This window comes from Gadus morhua, chromosome 10 (assembly GCF_902167405.1).
Source record: "Gadus morhua chromosome 10, gadMor3.0, whole genome shotgun sequence".
Taxonomy (NCBI): Eukaryota; Metazoa; Chordata; class Actinopteri; order Gadiformes; family Gadidae; genus Gadus; species Gadus morhua.
The window spans coordinates 24035989-24043306 of NC_044057.1; positions in this window are offsets into that span (position 1 = coordinate 24035989).

A 7318-nucleotide genomic window follows, 5' to 3' on the forward strand; every position below is an offset into this window, starting at 1 on the left:
TAATCTACTGCCCCTGGATGGAATCTGGAACAACTCTGAGCAGAAGGGGAAAAGGTGTATGTTGAGGAGATAGTGCCAAAGCTATCAGGCGTGCTAAACATGGGTGACAGGGGATACCAGAGAAATGTTTGCCGTCGCAATAAGGAGCGAGTGCAGGGGCTTGATCTGTTACAACATGGCCGTCTCTCATCAGCGCTCCAGCTCTGACCTAAATATTTAGCTCCTATGATAACGCTATTATATCACGTCCCATAATTGTCATGTTTGTCAGACAGAGTCGGGGGGTAAAACATCCACCCACACAGAAAATCAAATCAAGTAAATGAATGCTTTAAATCTAAAGAGCTGTAATGGCATAAAATTGGCCAAAGTACCCACCATTAAATCTGAAAACTGCCTACAAAACTGGAGAAAAGGGTTGAATGAGTTGAATAGAACTCAAGGCGACAACAGACGGAAGGTGAAAAGAGAGAGGAGGTTGAAAACAGGGAAAAGGTTGAAGCGAATCCATCTCGCTAACAGAAGTCCGACAAGGGAGCTCTCAAGAACAACACACTGGGGGGAGTTTTTTTTAGGATAAAATCTATCGGAGGAGAAAATCACTCACAAGGCTCCCCTTAGGCACCGACCGATGGTGGCCACCTATAAACCTTAGCACTGGCGCCCAGACAGCCATCTACCTTCCTAAATCGGGGGCTGACAATGATAGTCTAGTGCTTAGTGATTTAGATTTAGGGGATTAGACGTTCAATCCCCTAGTTATATCCACAGCCTAGCCTGTGGGCATCCTTTAGATGCCAACTTCTTATCCTCACTTCTGTGGCCTTCTCAAAAGGGTCTCCTCAATTAATTAATTAATAATAATATTGCTTCATCCAAACAACTTTAGAAGAAAAAAGAAAGAAAGTGAAGCTGTATTCTTAATTAAAGTCCCCAAACATGTTAAATGAGTGGGTTTACAAGCCATTTAAAATACAGGGTTTAATTTGACAATTTTCTAGCTGAAAAATTGTTCCAGAAACTCAATATTTACTTATTGCTCATTAGGCAGAGGCTTTCATCTGAAGCAAGAAGCAGTTAATTCACTTACAGCTCATTAACGTTCCTTAACATTGGTTATATTTCTATCTTTATTTATTCATATTGTCACAGTCCTACTGTTGGGTAATGTTAGGCTGGTGGGTAACTGGTGGTCATGGTAACTGTGGGAGTGGCTCCCTTGATTGGCCTTGATTAGGGTCACCTGAGGGATCCAAGATGGAGACACAGAAGCAAGATGGTGTCTGGATAGACAGCATGGTGCCCAGTGGTTACACTCCGAAATCATAAGACTTTGTAAAGCCCATTCACCCACATACCAGGACCACGCCAGAATTAAGGATTCCTACGGGGAACGTGACCGCCCCTTTGTCGTCTTAGTTTGTCTGTGTTTTATGTCAAAACAATAACTGAACGAGACGGCTACCTTTCACCCCAAACGCTTGGGCTATCCCCCCTACCAGAGAGAGAAGGACCAGAGCTTGCCAGGAACCCAGGTGAGTCACTGCTCACGTGGCCGGAAGCTAGTCGTCTGCTAGCTGTGGTTGGCTATACGTGTCTCGACTCCCGCCTAGACAGAGATCCGTTTTCCATATATACCAGTGGGGTCGTGATATGCTTATATATAAATGTTCCTTTTATTTCGACACATTTATCTGCTGGGTGCCTAAATTTGGCTCATGTGTGATTTGTTGTATATTAGAAGAACAGGCAACACATTTTATGCACCTTTTTTGCTAAATACAAATTAATTGAGGATACATTCATTTCATTTTTATTTTCTCCCGTCAATTTGGGCAGCTTTCAGAGCTAAATATTTTCTTGTTTTACATTTTATTTCCTTACTGTCATCCATGGGTTGGAAGAACCTGATTGGCTAGTACTGATATGTGCATACTGTCATATCTACTGACGTAGATATGTACGTCCAAAAGCCAAACCTTTTGTTTGAAGTGGTAAGCTTGCCACGAATTTTTGCATTGGTCTGGACAGCTGAAACACAATCATCATGTTTCCTATCTTTCTGATGGTACTTAACCTTCTAATGTAGAAACCATGTGTCTAAGTCAATTTTGGTGGCAGGTTCCATTACGAAGCAGATGGGTCGGTTTGGAAATATTGATAAAGGATGCCTTCTGGCAGTTTGGCTGTCGGATGCTGAATTAAAATCCCAAAACAAAGCAGAGATTAGTTGAAGCATATAATCTATTCTGGAGCACTCAAGAAATGCAAGTACTGCATGACAGGAGTTTCTCAAGAGCTAATTGTATCCGGATATAGTGAAATTGGGCAACATAACTTACCAGACCGATAGTACGGGTCTATCTCCCCTCGTCACCAGTCTGGACTGAGTGACAGATAGGAGGAAAGACCAAATATTCTGAGTGCCCTCACATACCAAATGTGGTTATAAAAGATTTAGTATTTAAGTAGGAGCCAGCTAATTTATGCTTTATAAAGGATACGGATTTAAAAAAAACAATTCTAAACTGGCAGTCAGTGTGAGTGTTCAGAGCGGGGCAGCTGTGTTTGGACCATATGCAGATGAGCAAAGGTGGGTTGACTGTTAAACGGGGAGTAACAATATAATTCATACGACAACGGATGAATTATGCATTGAGTTCACAAAACACAGCATTGCTCTGATTGGGCAAGCTGGGCCAGCTTCTTTGGCGTATCAAAGAAGACACAGAAGTTCTATATAAAGGAGACACAGAGGTTCTATATAAAGGTGGAATTGTTACTGTCACAACTAAGTCAGTGAGTGGGTGAAAATCCCTCATGTTAGGTCATGGGCAAAATACAATAAAATGGCATTTAGCCTGTAGTACCAACGTGTTCAGGGTTAGTTAGGGGTCATGTGTATCTACCAGTTGTCCACCAGTATGAACAGACACAGATCATGTGAGTCGGGATCAATGGGTCTGCCCTGTGTGCTGACCCCGCTTCAATACTCATCGATCAACATCGCTCATTTGTATTGATCAGTGCCTGAGGGCCAGGGCTTGGGTCCACTCGGAGAGAAAATGATGACAGATTCACGATTCCGGCCTCCTTATATAATTCATACAACATTCGTCTTGTAGTGTGATGTGTGCTAATGCCGTTATCTATCGATGACTGAAAGTCATCTTTACTTTACCATGTATATTTCATCCATCGATCTATCCCAGTTTATTTCCCGCATTCATCATCCATCCATCCATCCATCCCAGAAGCCCAGTACCACTCTCTCCGTCAATTGTTCTTTCCAGTCATCCCCTCGTATACCATCCATCCACTGCATCCTTCTCTCCATCAATGGTTTTTCCATCCATCCATATTTCCGTCCGTCCATCCATGCATGCGGATGCACGTCAATTGAGTGATTATTTCTGATCTGAGATTCAATAAACATGCAAATCACCTCCGCGGAGGCGGGCACATGCTCTTACGTGTGTGTGTATGTGTGTGTCTCGCTATCCCAACCACAGTATCCAGGTGATATGTAATTGTTATTTTATTTTGCTTAAGTTTATTTTAATTTGACCGGAATATAATATCCTCACACAATAAAGTTAAATCTTATCTTATTTGGTCATTGTCTCATTACAAGTAATATACAGAGGTTGCAGGATACACACACACCTGAGGTCCAGCAACTGCATTCCTAGTTCATTCATAGTCATTCATTTGATGTTTCATCAATGCACACATTCTCTCTCGCTCTCGCTCTCGCTCTCTCTCGCTCTCTCTCTTCCCCCCCCCCCCCCCCCCCCCCCCCCCCCAAGGATAAAGGCTAACATTGTGCCACCCTAATTTATCAATATCTACTTCTGTTCCATAACATAGAGCTAAAGTTTCTCAAATCTCGGTTTTCAGAGAGGGATGAATTAATCTCTTATTTAACTACACAGAGCACGGAAGTTTGATTGATGCGGGTTTCAGCCTGCCTAAACCTACCCCTCCGTGGGCAACTGATTGACAAAACGACCATACCATTATAAATCGTCTGACAGTTGAGTCAGATAGGCAGGATGACGTTCAGTGTGATAACAGGATGATTTAATGTAATGCTACATTGGGAAAGTTTTGGGAGAAGATTTATGACTTAATTTAGGCTACTGCTGGGCCCTAGAGATTAAGTGTGTTTCGTATTAAATGCACATTGCAGTGCATGGAGAAGTTAACGCAGGGTCCTATGGTGGTGTGTGAGTGTTTATATATGTGCAATTGATTGGGTATTTGTGTTTACAACAGTGAGTGTTTGTATTATAGGCCATTCCTTCACACACGCACGCACACACACACATACACCACGCACCCTGATATCATCCTCCTCCTCTTCTTCTCCCCAACTTCTGCGCCGGACAGATGCCTGGGTAAGGAAAAGGTATGTAGATCAGAGACTCCTGAAAGGATAAGAAGATCAAACATGAAATCCTTGTTGAAAGTTCAGTTGCTCATATGCCTAATAAAAAAGGTCAAATTATTTGTCATCCAAAAGAAAGACTGGACAGCTACAGAGAAGGTTAAACATGTATTGTGTTTCATCACTTTGACCGTTTCTCATTTTATAAAGCTATGCTGTGTTTTCTCATTTTGCTTTCTGCTAACATCCATGGGTGTCTGTCAAATATGGCAGAATATATACATCACAGAACTGCTTACTACCCAGAATTTTTGAATACCAGTCTGAACATACCCCCAGTACCCCCATACAAAACCTTTTGGCCTCCCTAAGCATAATGCCCTTACCCCTACCTGCTTCTCCATTATTATGGGTAAATTGTTAAAGACAAATTTCCTCAGGGATCAATACATATTATGTTAATTTATCAACCAAAGAATATTTTAAGAGTTTAGTTCATTTGTATTCCAATACCCGATCAGGACTGGTTGAAACCTGGGAAAACCTCAGTAGGGATTTCCACTTCCTGTCGGAGGTTGAAGAGGTTTTCACCCCACCTTCAGTGCTGTAATTGCGGGATAAAAATATAATCAAAATGATTGGATATTGTGTCCATGGCCTGATGGAGTTTGAATGGAGGTTTGATCAGTGATTATTGGTTTAATTTAGGTGGGCAGCTCAGGCTCATATACAAGAGCATCTATATTTAGTCTATTTAGTCTCTGTCATCTGCTCAACTAATTTACCTCTGCTGTGATTTCTCTACAAGGACTCATCCTTTCTCTTTTCAGTGTCTTCCTCTATCTTTCCATCTGTACTCTCTTTCTGTACTCTTCTGTAACTTTTTTCAGATGTGTCATTCATAAACAAATGGTATCTGAATGCTTGAATACAATGAGCTGAAGAACAGAATACCTAACGGGCAACGATGCGTATTGCCATGGTGAGTTGTTTTGGAGGAGGAATGTGGTCTGATGGCAGAATGCCAATACACCTAAATTTATGGTTTTCCAGAAAACCACAGCCTGAGTTGTCGAAACATCCAGCCTTGAAAAATAAGAAAACTTTCAGCCATTTGGATTAGATGTTAGCCTGAGGTCCTCCAGGTAGCAGGATCAACAGTTAGCCCGTGGACATCCACACAGTAATCCTTTGTTAATTGGAGCCGAGTGACGGAAAGTAAACCCTTTTGATAGGGTTACCCTAACCCTATCCCTACATTGCAACAACTTATATCACCTTGCAAGGCTGAGAGCGTAATTAATCTCTGATAAAGTATTGTTGAGACAAAATTGGTGAAAAGATAATGTGTTATGTGCATGCCTATAAATGCTGTGTGAATCAGCCTTCTAATCACAGCAAAGTGATTTACTGGGACAATCAAATGACTCTGCGTTAGGTTATGTGTGTGTGTGTGTGTGTGTGTGTGTGTGTGTGTGTGTGTGTGTGTGTGTCTGTATGTTATGAATGTGTGTGTGTGTCTGTATGTTAATATGACTGTGTGTGTTTGTGTGCATGCAGGTCTGTGTGTGTGTGTGTGTGTTTGTACATATTTATAGAAGAGGAAAATTGCAAGTATTTATTTATTTATACTCATGCTTTGTAATTATCAACGCAATGGAGAGGAAGGGGAGGTTGAGGTTGAGGAGGAGAGGATCGACAATAAGAGGGAGGGAGGACGGCAGACGAGCTGCATTGAGCCGAGAGGTCAGAGGAAAAGAAAAGGGGAGAGGAGAGGCGATTGGAAATTCCCTAAAAACACACACAGCGAGACCAGGCGAGAGGACTATGACGCATCAATCAAGTTCACATCCATTCGTTTGCTGTTTACATTTGTTTGTGTCCGTCTGGCTCCCTGTAGCCGCCCACATCAAATAAATCCTTAATGATGGTGGTTTGGGTGCCTCGGCACCGGCAGCACTCATCTCTCCCCCTCTCACCGGATGTCCCTCATGCGTGGCACCCCGATGGGGGCGCTGCCAGCTCGATGCGGTTTGTAGAATAGATATCTAAAACCCCCCCTTTTGTCGCTGCTCACATATTGATTGTTTGTTGTCCCTGATTGTCCGTCTTACCTTGGAAGCATCTGTGCACTGACTGTTAATGTGCTGCTGACTGGCTGGTTTCTTTCTCCCTGTCGTTTCTCTCTCTCTCTCTCTCTCTCTCTCTCTCTCTCTCTCTCTCTCTCTCTCTCTCTCTCACACACCTCAAAGTAACTGAAACATGAACCTCAAAGTAACTGAAACATGAACATACTAATGCAGTCATTCTTTTGACATTTTTGAACTTCTTTTTAATGATGCTTCTCGGTGAACCATTGGTTTACCACTGGTTTACCAAGAATCATTCCTAAACCACCGTGTGCAACATTTTAAGCGGCACGCTGTGCGCAGATACATAGAAGACAATGATAAACACAACATGGAAACAAAGTCTGTTATCATAAATGAGCCCTTCATTAAGGTTTATTGTACTCCTGCAGAGAGCAACAGGCTGGATGCAGGTCAGAGCAGCAGCTATGATAGACACAGAGCTCTCTTCCAGTCAACTCACATTGCATTTATGTGTTGTTTTTTATCCCAGTTAGCCAGCGGAATCACAGGCCATGTTTAAATGGAGTTTGACAGCGCTCCTTAACCCTTAGCCCACAAACTGACCGGACGGAAACCCAAATAACCAGAGAGGAATGGAAGGAATTGGGCATTCTGCCGTGTCCTCGTCTCCCCTCTCTCTCCCTCTCTCTTACTCTCTCTCCCTCCATCTCCCTCTATCTTCGTCTCTCTCCCTCGTTCTCCCTCTCTCTCCCTCTATCTTCCTCTCTCTCCCTCTTTCTCCCTCTCTCTCTCCCTCCCTCTCTCCCCCTCTATCTTCCTCTCTCTGCCTCTCTCT